Source organism: Rana temporaria, chromosome 5 (assembly GCF_905171775.1).
Source record: "Rana temporaria chromosome 5, aRanTem1.1, whole genome shotgun sequence".
Lineage (NCBI taxonomy): Eukaryota > Metazoa > Chordata > Amphibia > Anura > Ranidae > Rana > Rana temporaria.
In genome coordinates this window covers 252,583,189-252,595,290 of record NC_053493.1, presented here as the reverse complement: position 1 = coordinate 252,595,290, position 12,102 = coordinate 252,583,189, and the positions used below count along the sequence as shown (strand labels likewise).

Below are 12,102 nucleotides of genomic sequence, written 5' to 3'. Positions count from 1 at the left end.
GAAGAAGGTGTCTTCCAGAAACTGGCAGTAGGACTGAGAGTTGAGCTTGACTCCATCCTCAACCCGAAAAGGCCCCACAAGCTCATCTTTGATGATACCAGCCCAAACCAGTACTCCACCTCCACCTTGCTGGCGTCTGAGTCCGACTGGAGCTCCCTGCCCTTTACCAATCCAGCCACGGGCCCATCCATCTGGCCCATCAAGACTCACTCTCATTTCATCAGTCCATAAAACCTTAGAAAAATCAGTCTTGAGATTTCTTGGCCCAGTCTTGACGTTTCAGCTTGTGTGTCTTGTTCAGTGGTGGTCATCTTTCAGCCTTTCTTACCTTGGCCATGTCTCTGAGTATTGCACACCTTGTGCTTTTGGGCACTCCAGTGATGTTGCAGCTCTGAAATATGGCCAAACTGGTGGCAAGTGGCATCTTGGCAGCTGCACGCTTGACTTTTCTCAGTTCATGGGCAGTTATTTTGCGCCTTGGTTTTTCCACACGCTTCTTGCGACCCTGTTGACTATTTTGAATGAAACGCTTGATTGTTCGATGATCACGCTTCAGAAGCTTTGCAATTTTAAGAGTGCTGCATCCCTCTGCAAGATATCTCACTATTTTTGACTTTTCTGAGCCTGTCAAGTCCTTCTTTTGACCCATTTTGCCAAAGGAAAGGAAGTCGACTAATAATTATGCACACCTGATATAGGGTGTTGATGTCATTAGACCACACACCTTCTCATTACAGAGATGCACATCACCTAATATGCTTAATTGGTAGTAGGCTTTCGAGCCTATACAGCTTGGATTAAGACAACATGCATAAAGAGGATGATGTGGTCAAAATACTCATTTGCCTAATAATTCTGCACTCCCTGTACAGCACTCATAAAGCTCTTTATACAGCCAAACAACACCTACCTCTACTGTATTAGAGGCTGGAATGGCAATGCTGCTGTAAGCTAAAAGTGTATAAGAGAATCTGGTCCGTATGACAGATCACAGAAAACTACTATATTCCTTTTTTTTCACAGGACCATATTAAATCCCTTGAAACCACAAAAGCAAAGCTAGAGTTAGCCCAATATCACACGTCTGGCAGACAGCATAACATTTGTAACACTAAGAGCCACATACATGTGCATAGCTTAGTAACTAACAGCGTGACCAGACGTCCGGGTAGGTTCAGGGAGTCTAGAAAACGGTCCGGGCCCCTCCCCATAAGAAGCCTCCCATAAACTGGCAGCAGGTGGCAAGTAATCACCCAGAACACCAGACGGCATCTGGATGATTCCAAAAGGGCCGCCTTCGACTAATAAGGAGCAACTGCGCAGGCCATGAAATACCAGTATTACATGATACAATTGTATTGTTCGATTTAAAGTTGATTTTGTACAATACAATGGAAAATATTTTATGTATGTGGTCAATGAATAAATAAATATTTTATTGTAACATGGTGTGCCTCCAAAGTCCCAGGTGTTAGATGTTTTGTTTCTTTTCGTTATTTGCAAAATCTTTGTTAGTTACTGTAACGGTCAGGGGTTAACACCATTTACAATATTCCATTCCATCAACCCAAGACAGCTTATCCGACAATCCAGCTGACAGGACCCATTCCATTCCCCAGAATAAGGACAAGACACACAGCTCTGTTCTTTCTGGTTCAAACGAATAAATACTTTTAATGGTACACTCAGCTTGTTATATACAGTTACAAGCATGCTACAGGGACAATGAAACTCTCCACCCAAAACATCACACAATGGGCCTTTAACGAGTTCCCCCTCAATCCACATTCCAGACAGACATTCTGGCACCGCATTTAGAGGAGTTTAATTACTACAGCTGACAAGTCACATTCCACATGAATAGACTTTTCACACAAAACAGTGTCATTAGCATACACAATGAAATGGTCTGTAGAAGCAGACCTAATTAGCACAATGGACACAGAATGCAATCACAGCAAGACACTTAAACTTAAAAATCCCACAATAGGCAGCCAGACTGGCTACCAATCTCCAATTCACATCACCACAGTAGCAAACTTAATTAGCATCTCAACAGTCTATGAGACATTCTTATTGACCTGTTGGGGGTCAGAATAAACCACCTGAAATATGTCAAGATCTCCTGCAATACATGAATTATCATTAATGTCCCATCTCATGTAATCCGAGATATCAGTTCTCAGTCATCCTACGCCCAAAAGGGACATAGGATGACCCTAGACCCAAGAGTCAATAGTGAAGCTGGCACAGGAGTACCCCCCATCCTTCAAAAAGTCTCTGGGTGTCACGGGCCATTCCGTTACAGTTACGTTTTGTACAGAACTAGGAAGGTTAGAGCATGTAAGGTTTGTGTAGCCAGGTGTTTGGCTAAGAATGGAGAGTGAGAGAAACACTGGCTACTGCTGCTCTCTGTAGCTGCTGCCCTGCTGAACTGATTAATGGTTATATCAGCAAGAGGAGGGAGCGGCTGAGCAGGAAGAGTTCAATAGACCGAGTCAGGCAGCACTACACTGTGGGAACTGCAGCCCAGAAGAGAGAGACTATACTTTATTCAAGAGCTTTTGCACTGCATTTCCCAAAGAGAGATTGCCAGGAGGGGAAAGAGCTGAATTTTCTCAGCCTGTACAGCTTCCTCTTGCCATGAGGGAGACTGGAGAGTACACATCACTGTCCTGGGTGCAACATCAATGCTGCATATTGGCAGGATATGGAACAGTGATCTTGGTGGTGCCGACAGCCACAGCCACCTGGTGCAGGTCAGCGAGTGGACTAATCACTGTGTGCGATCGGATGGTGAGCTTCAATATCACTGAAACTGGTGAACTGTTGCTTGGGATTTACTAGCTGCTGCTAGAAAGACTGAGCCCTTTAGGAACTGATCATACAGCCATCTAATAGCCTTATTGTTGCTTTAGGCCAGGGTTTCTCAACTCCAGTCCTCAAGGCACCCCAACAGGTCATGTTTTCAGGCTTTCCATTATTTTGCACAGGTGATTTGATCAGTTTCACTGAATTGTAATTACCACAGCTGTTTCATCTGAGGGAAATCCTGAAAACATGACCTGTTGGGGCGCCTTGAGGACTGGAGTTGAGAAACACTGCTTTAGGCTTCACTGGGACTTTTCTCATGGGCGCCAATGGTACAACTGGGCCCCAGCATTAGCCAGCTGAAGAGTTAGGACTAGACTGTCCCTTTAGAGCTGCTTATTCACTTATTGCTTATGCTAAGAGATACCTCTCAGGACACATTGCACCAAATCCTTGCTATTTTCCTAGAGTACACACTAGACTAGTTATAGTAGTGTCATTCACATTGCAGTTAATGCTTGCATATATGCACCGTTTATTGCTGACTTTGTGAATTAATTCGTTAATTCCAGTCTAGTGGTATAGAACTGTATTCTAAGTTTCTTTGATATAGTGATTACATTGTCTAGCAAACTATATCTGTATCTACCCACTGTATATGCTCATTGATGCTCCTGCCATCACTCACTCTAAAGCCGCGTACACGCGACCGGTTCATCCGATGAGAATGGTCCGACGGACCGTTTTCATCGGTTCACCGCTGAAGTGGCCTGATGGTCTGATGTGCGTACACACCATCAGTTCAAAATCCGATCGGGTTAGAACGCGGTGACGTAAAACACACGATGTGCTGAAAAAAACGAAGTTCAATGCTTCCAAGCATGCGTCGACTTGATTCTGAGCATGCGCGGGTTTTGAACCGATGCTTTTGTGTACTAACCATCGGTTTGGACCGATCGGTCAGCGGTCCATCGGTTCGATTTTAAAGCAAGTTTTAACATTTTGGTCCGAAGGACCAAAGACCGATGGGCCATACACACGGTCGGTTTGGACCGCTGAAACTGAACTTCGGTCCATTCTCATCGGTTTTGACCGACCGTGTGTACGCGGCCTAACTTGTACTAATATATTGAGTTGATTTTACCACAAAACAGTCAAGTTTGCATTTCCTGGTACTAATTCACCCAAGCTAAAAGGTAACTGGTGTTTTTTATAGGTGCTTGCATTGACTTTAATGAGAGAAACTAAGGGTGGGACTTTGAGGAAGGACGTCACTGGCATATGGACCAAGTCAACTGGGTATGTCAAAAGGGGCTGAGGTTGTTCTTGGAGTCAAGGTGCAGAACAGAGGACTCAAATCACCAAGTGGCTCCATTGGAGGCAGCTCTCATTTTTACTGTTGTCTGTGTCCGCACTCCCTTAATTTCCTGTCCTGGTGTTAAGGCATTATAGGAACAGTGAGTGATGGCAAATCTCTCCAACGGGAACAAAGCCAGCAACAAAAACATAGTTAAATAGAGTGGAGAAAGGTATGAATCTGTCAGATTTGTATTGCTTCCTTCCACTTGTTGACCTTTTTTCTATACTGGGCTCAACACAACACAATGTTATGGATAATCTTCCCAGTGGGATCACAGCAAAATTCTGACATAAATTTTAAATGTTTTACCAAAAAAGTTGGGCTTTAAGGCGACTGTCACTACAGTAAAAAAAAAAAGTTCCGCTGTAGAAAAGCAAGCATGCAGGCTTTTTTTGCAGTAGAGACATGAACTGTCTCTTTTATCATAAAATGCCCCTACCTGCCTGCTTACCATCTTCTCCGGTGCTGTAAACGGAGCTGCACATGCACAGCTCAGCTTGTAGTGCTGGGCCATTCTCTGAGTGCACATGCACAGGAGTGACAGCATCCCCCGCCAGCCAATAAAGAAGCCTAAATACTGGCACTCAAAAATAGATGCTGGCGTCGGCGAGGGACTGTTGGACAGGTGTTTACCCTTTAGTTCCGCTTTAAATGCTGTGCAAAAAAAAATAAAAATAAATGTACCTTTGGTGACATCCAGCAAATGTCCTAAAGTGCCCGTTCACAGTGGGTGTGCATGCATTGCATTAAAGTTCCTTTTACACTTGTGCGACTTAGGATCCAACTTTGAGATCCAATGCCGCAGGACATGTAAAATGCCATGTATCACTATTGGAGCCATTCCAGTTAACACTACCTTCAGAAATGGTTCCTGTGCTACTTTGATCCGACTTTGACATGACTTCAATGCCAGAGAGTATAAAAGTCATATCAAACTCTGGAGTCGGCTAGTGTTAAAGGGGTTGTAAGGGTAAAACAAAAAATAATTCTTAAAGTGGAGGTTCCACCTAAAAAAAAAAATTCCACCAGAAATCTAAAAAAAAAAAAATGTTTTACTTACCCTAAATAGCTGTTGCTATGCGGAAGTGCCGAATCTGCCTCTTCATCCTCCGCGGCGGATTTTCTTTCTCCTCCTACACTCGGTGTCTTCTTGTGAATGGGGCGCGCTGCATTCTGGGAACTGTGCGTGTCCCAGAAAGCAGCCGGCCAATTCACAAAGCGCCACGCTGCTCGCGCATGCGCAGTAGAAAACGGGCAGTGAAGCCGTACGGCTTCACTGCCTGTTTCCCTTACTATGGATGGCGGCGCTTGGAGCTGCCAGAATCGAAGGATCGGCCTCGGTGGGGACCGACATCGCTGGCAGCTAGGACAGGTAAGTGTCCTTATTAAAAGTCAGCAGCTCCAAGGGAGGGGGCGAGCACGACACTCCACACCAGGGAGAAAGCCTTGCATTACTGTGTGGAGTTAGAGACAGAAGAACAGGAAGTGAGGATTTCTCAGAAGAAATAAGGACATTTAAAAGCAAAATCGAAGAATGAGGTAAGTGAAGGAGGACTGCACTAAGGTAAAGGAAGCTATTTAGGGAAAAAAAAATTGTACCTTTACAACCCCTTTAAAGGAACCTAATGCGTGTGATTTTTTGTTAAGGTGCAATGGATTTAGGCTGGGTTCACACCTATGCAAATTGGAGGTTGCAGGGTGCAGTTTGCATATTGCAGGTGCATTTTGCGTTTTTCAATACACGCTTTTGATCCATTGAAGTCGATGGAACCAAAAAAAAGAAAATGCATAGATGTGAACTACATCCATAGGAAACCATGTTAAATGGACTGTAGTGTGTGTCTAAAAAACTGAAAACGCACTAAAAAATGCATAGGTGTGAACCAGGCCTAAACTATAACTTTTTTGTATTGAGAAAAGAGGGATTAGAAAACCTGTCATATTTTATTTCTGTCTTTGCCCCAACCCCCCCCCCCCCCTCCCGTGATTTATCCTCTCTATTTATCCTGTTTACTATTATCATTGAAAGTAAAAGAAAATCCCACATTTTAGGTTGTCCCCACAAAAGTAATAGAGGGCAAATCTTCCAATGGGGACACATGTTCTGGTGACCTGGAGATGCCCATAGAATTCCCTTAATTTGCAGAGATTTAATTTCACTCTCTGTTTAGCTATAAAACAGGAAGTGAATGGAAATGGAAAACAAAATCTGACAGGGATTCTAACCATTTCTCCAAAATGAAAAAAATAAATAAAAAAAAGTATATACATATATATATATATATATATATATATATATATATATATATATATATATATATATATATATATATATATATATTACATACACACACACACATACACACACATAATTTAAATAGAGTTAAAACTTTACATTTAAATACATTTTTGTGCAGATCAACACCTCATAGCTGAATCCTGGTATTTAACCACCAGGCCATTTTTTTGCTATTCAGCACTGCGCTACTTTACCTGGCAATTGCTCGGTCATGCAACACTGTACACAGATAAAATATATATCCTTTTTTTCACATAAATAGAGCTTTCTTTTGGTGGTATTTGATCACCTTTTTTATTATATAAATGCAAAAAACTGACATAAAAAAAAAAAAAAAACACATTACACTAGTAATGGCAGTAATCAGCGACTTATAATGGGACTGCCACAGTGCGGCGAGAAATCTGACACTAACTGACATCACCAGCGACACCAATAGTAATAAATGCTAATACTATACACATGACACTAGCTGGGAAGGGGTTAACATGTCAGATAATCAATGGGTTAATTGTGTGCCTAAAAAGTGTTAAAGAGGAGCTCCAGACTTGCTGGCTGGATCACCAGATGAAAAGAAAGGAGAGAAAGCCAAAAAAAAAAAAAGGGGCAACCATTATTCCTAAGAATTGGTAAGCTGCGATATAATAAATGTTTGCTTTTGGGTTTAAAGTAACACTAAACTCTGGTTTAACCACATCAACTCCGGAAGGATTTACCCACTTCCTGACCAGGCCATTTTTTGCGATATGGCACTGCGTCGCTTTAACTGACAATTGCGCAGTTGTGCGACGTTGTACCCAAACAAAATTGATGTCCTTTTTCCCCCATAAATAGAGCTTTATTTTGATGGTATTTGAACACCTCTGCGGTTTTTATTTTTTGCGCCATAAACAAAAAAGTGACAATTTTTTAAAAAAAATATATACTTTTTTTTTACTTTCTGCTATAAAACATTTCCCCCCCCAAAAACAAAAAAAACAAAATGTATTCATCAGTTTAGGCCGATATGTATTCTGCTACATATTTTTGGTAAAAAAATCCAAATAAGTGTACAGTATATTGATTGGTTTGTGCAAAAGTTATGGGGCCAGATTCTCAAAAGAGTTACGCCGGTGTATCTACTGATACACCGGCATAATTCGAATTTCCCGCCGGCGTATCATTGTTTTGTATTCGCAAAACATGATACGCTGAAATTAGGCTAGGATCCGACTAGTGTAAGTCACTTTCACCGTCGGATCCTAAATGCAATACAACGCTGACCGCTAGGTGGCGTTTACGTTCAGGTCTCATTTGACTATGCAAATGAGCCTGATACGCCGATTCCCGAACGAATTTGCGTAGCGTAGTCGTCGCTTACGTCGTTTCCGTAAGCGTAAGGTTACTCCTGCTATATGAGGGTCAACCTTACGCCAGTCCGCCGTATGCCATGTTAAGTATGGCGTCGGGTCCGCGTCGTCTTTTTCCGTCAGTTACGTCGTTTTCCTAAGTCGTTCTTGAATACGACTTTACGTCAATGACGCTCACGTCGGCGTCATTGACATTTTCCGTCGTGAGCTGGAGCATGCGCACTGGGCTATTTTTCAGCCCGGCACATGCGCAGTTCAATCGGCACGGGGGCGCGCTTAATTTGAATACAAGCCACCCCCTTTGACTTACGCGGCCATACGCCGGGCCAATTACACTACGCCGCCGCAAATTACGGAGCAAGTGCTTGGAGAATACGGCACTTGCTCCAGTAAGTTGCGGCGGCGTGGTGTAAATGGCTTACGCTACACCTCCGCAGATTCTACGAGAATCTGGCCCATGGTGTCTACAAAAGAGGGGATAGATATATGTCATTTTTATTATTTAATTTTTTTACTAGTATTGGCGGCGATCAGCGATTTTTATCGGGACTACGACATTGCGGCGGACAGATCGGACACTCAACTGTAATTTTTTTTTTTTTTTTACACTTTTTTGGGAACCAGTGACATATATGCAAAAAATATGCACAGACATTGTACTAATGTCACTGGCAGGGAAGGCGTTAACATCAGGGGCGATCAAGGGGTTAAATGTGTTCCCTCAGTGTGTTTTCTAACTGTATGGAGGACTGTGCGACTTGGGAAACACACAGATCCATCTTCCTGCTTAGCAGAAAGACAGGATCTGTGTGATCTCCCCTGTCAGAACGGAGATCTGCCTTGTTTACACAGGCAGATCCCCGTTCTGTCACTGCGGGGAACGATCGCAGGTGGCTGGCGGACATCGAGTCCGCCGGAGCCGCTGATTGGCTCTCCCGCTGGCGAATGGGAGTGTGTACACGCCCACAAAAGTGAGTTCCTGAGCCAGCGTACACCTACAGCGATTCGCAGGATCGTGCCACTTTGTCGCAGCATAATGATGGCGGCTGCTCGGCAAGCGGTTAAAGGAAACAATAATATCTAAGTATTTTATGGGGATTAATATTGAGTATTGCACACAAAAAATAAAAATGATTGTGCACAAGCAGCAGCTAGCCATGAGCAGCACGTATAAGGAGAAGAGTTAGTGGTAGTGTTGTTGTTGTTGTATAGCCCCTCCCTCTCAGGTGACCCGATGACGTAGTGTTGCTCGGTGTCCTCTGCCCTGTCACACACAATAGAGGAGCTCACACCACGTGCTTCCTGTCAGCGCACACAGCCCGCTCTGCTGACGTCGCTCGGAAATCCCTGGCTGGCCGCCCCTCCTCCCCTCACATCCTCCCTCATTAGGACAGCCGGAGATCCCGGAGGTTCCTCAGTGAACGCCCCGCCTGTCCTGTGTCACACCCCGGGGTCACCTCACACATGGCTCCTCACACCCCGCCACACAACTCATTATACTACACCGGGAAGAACGGAGCGGTCCACTCACCACAACTTCCATGGAGCGGGCTCTCTCCTCTGTACTGGAAAGTTGGCAGGAAATGAAGTCTCATGGAAGTTCCATAAACATGACTCGTTCCTGTGTCTGTCAGTGCACGACCCTGCCCGGGGCTAGGCATGACGTAGAGGATTTTCCATTGTGGGATTATTGTAGAGGAGGGTTCCCTGGCCGCTCGCTGCTGCTGCTGAGGGGGCGGAGTCAGGGGAGAGAAGGGGGCGGGCTCTCCGTGTCACTAACAGGTTCATTCTATTAGGAGCCCTGACAGATCAGGAATCCCTCCATGGAGCAGAGGCAGATCAACCTCTCTCACTCACAGCACCCTATAAAAGTATGCAAAATCTAATGGCACCCCAGTCTAAAATGGAAGAATATATGATGTATCTGCAAGGTGCCATTAATTGTGTCCCCCAATCACAATCAAGCTAAATAAAACATTCTAACGCATGCAAATGTGCACCAGCGATTTTTGTACACATGTGTGCTGCCAGTTTAAAGTGGTAATAAACTGCGGCAATTAAAAAAAAATTCCCCATAAGGCAATTGCAGAGGCGACCCGTCCATTAGGGCGCACGAGCGACACCCCCCGTCGCGCCACCCCCCTATATGACTAATGAATCTATCCATGGCCGCCGTTTCCACCCCCTATTCACGCGTCCGGCCCATTTTCAGGACGCTGGGCACTTGAATTATAGCGGAGAGGGTTGTTTTTTTGAAGCACCTGATTAGAGCCAGAGGCTCTAATAGGCTTTAAAATAGGGGGATTCAGAGCACAGAGGATTGTGCTCGGAGTCCACCTAGATGTGTTAGAAAAGCAAATGAACGTTTGCTTTTCTAACACTGAACCGCCTTTCCGCCAATCAGGAAGCGCGTATCTAATACCCATCACCTGATTGGCTGAAGGCACAAGCGACCCTATTGGACACCTAGCAGAACAGGGGAAGCATGGAGGACACAGGTTCTGTCCAACAGCTTGTCGCCTTCACCTGCTGCCTGACCCGCGACCAAGATGGGATAACTGCTGGGCAGACAGTGGGCAGGGGTCACAGTGGCTGCATTTGATGGGGCACAAGTGGCTGCATATGATGGGCACAAGTGGCTGTGTATGATGGGGCACAAGTGGCTGCATATGATGGGCACAAGTGGCTGCATATGATAGGCACAAGTGGCTGCACATGATGGGGACAAGTCGCTGCGTATGATGGGCACAGGTGGCTGCGTATGATGGGGCACAAGTGGCTGCGTATGATGGGGCACAAGTGGCTGCATATGATGGGCACAAGTGGCAGCATATGATGGGCACAAGTGGCTGCATATGATAGGCACAAGTGGCTGCGTATGATGGGGCACAAGTGGCTGCGTATGATGGGGCACAAGTGGCTGCATATGATGGGGCACAAGTGGCTGCGTATGATGGGGCACAAGTGGCTGCATATGATGGGGTACAATGGCTGCATTTGATGGGGCATGGTGGCTGCATTTGATGGGTACAGTGGCTGCAATTGATGGCACAGTCAGGGCTGGACTGGGACAAAAATTTGGCCCTGGACTTCATCCAGACTGGCCCACTTTGACAGGTCTCTCCCATGGCGGCTGGACAACTCCCGCAGCCCCCCCCCCCCACCCGGCCACCCAAGCCCCCTCTCCCCCTTCACTAGCCACTAGCCGTTCTACTTTATAGAGTAGAATGGCTGGTACTGGTACTCTTATAGGCAGTACCAGTGGGGAAGCTAGACATTATTTCACCCGGGGGAAAGAATCTGTTTGGTGTCCCCCTTATGGGACAAGATTAGGCAGAAGTGAGAAACTCCCAGGCCATAGCTGTTGAGTCAGCTGTCTGTCCCCTCCCCCATGCTCCTCTGTCGTCCCCCCTGCTCCTCTGGTCCTCCCCCTGATTCTCTGTTCCCCCCCAGGTGAGCTCTGCGGGGAGGGAGAGGAGGTGAGCTCTGCGGGAAGGGAGAGACAGAGGAGCGGAGGGGGGCGGTGGTCCGCTGTCATGGAAGCCAGCCCACTGAGCCATCGGCCCACCGGGAAACTCCCTGTAGTCCCAATGGCCAGTCCATCCCTGCCTCTGGCCTAGTAAAGCACTCAGGTAACACAATTCAGGAGACTTTACAACAGTAACTAAGTACAGCCAGCAAGCTGGGGTTATTCAGAGTGATCCCTTTTTGTCTAAGGGCCCTTTCACACAGAGCGGATCGCGTATTGATCCGCTCCGTGTGTGTCCATCGGCTCAGCGGGGATCCTCCGTAAATCCCCGCTGAGCTGACGGCGGACAGGGCGGTCCCCGCACACCGTGCAGAGACCGCCCTGTCTTTGCTCTGCTCTCCCCTATGGGGAATCGGATGAATACGGACTGTGTGTCCGTATTCATCCGATCCGTTCCGCCAGACGGAAGAAAAATAGGGTTTTCTTCCGTCTGAAAAAGCGGAACTTTGCGGACACGGATCGTTACGGACGTTAGCTGATGCATCATCCGCTAACGTCTGCAATCCCGTAGGGATACATTACAAGTCTGTAAACGGACTTGTAATAAACGGTCCGTTCGTCCGCACGTGTGAAAGGACCCTTACTGGAAGTGATGAGACAAGAATCTAACAGTTTTGCAACAAAGGATTTGTACAGGAGGAGAAAAGTACTGGGGAGTGATGTTCTGCAGGAGCTGAAGCAGAGGAGGAGGAGCAATAGTCTGCATGGAGACGTGCAGGGGAAGAGACTGTGGGCCGGATTCAGATAGAATGCT

General features: G+C 46.0%; 1 protein-coding gene across 1 annotated transcript in view; it reads right to left on the bottom strand.

Annotated features, from left to right (window-relative positions):
• The window catches only part of HIVEP1 (HIVEP zinc finger 1), a 246,496-nt gene extending 236,936 nt beyond the window's left edge, over positions 1–9,560 (bottom strand). The window contains exon 1 of the mRNA XM_040353728.1: positions 9,351–9,560. The gene's annotated coding sequence lies outside the window, so the exon portion shown is untranslated. The remainder of the gene's footprint in view (positions 1–9,350) is intronic.
• Positions 9,561–12,102: the final 2,542 nt, after the last annotated feature.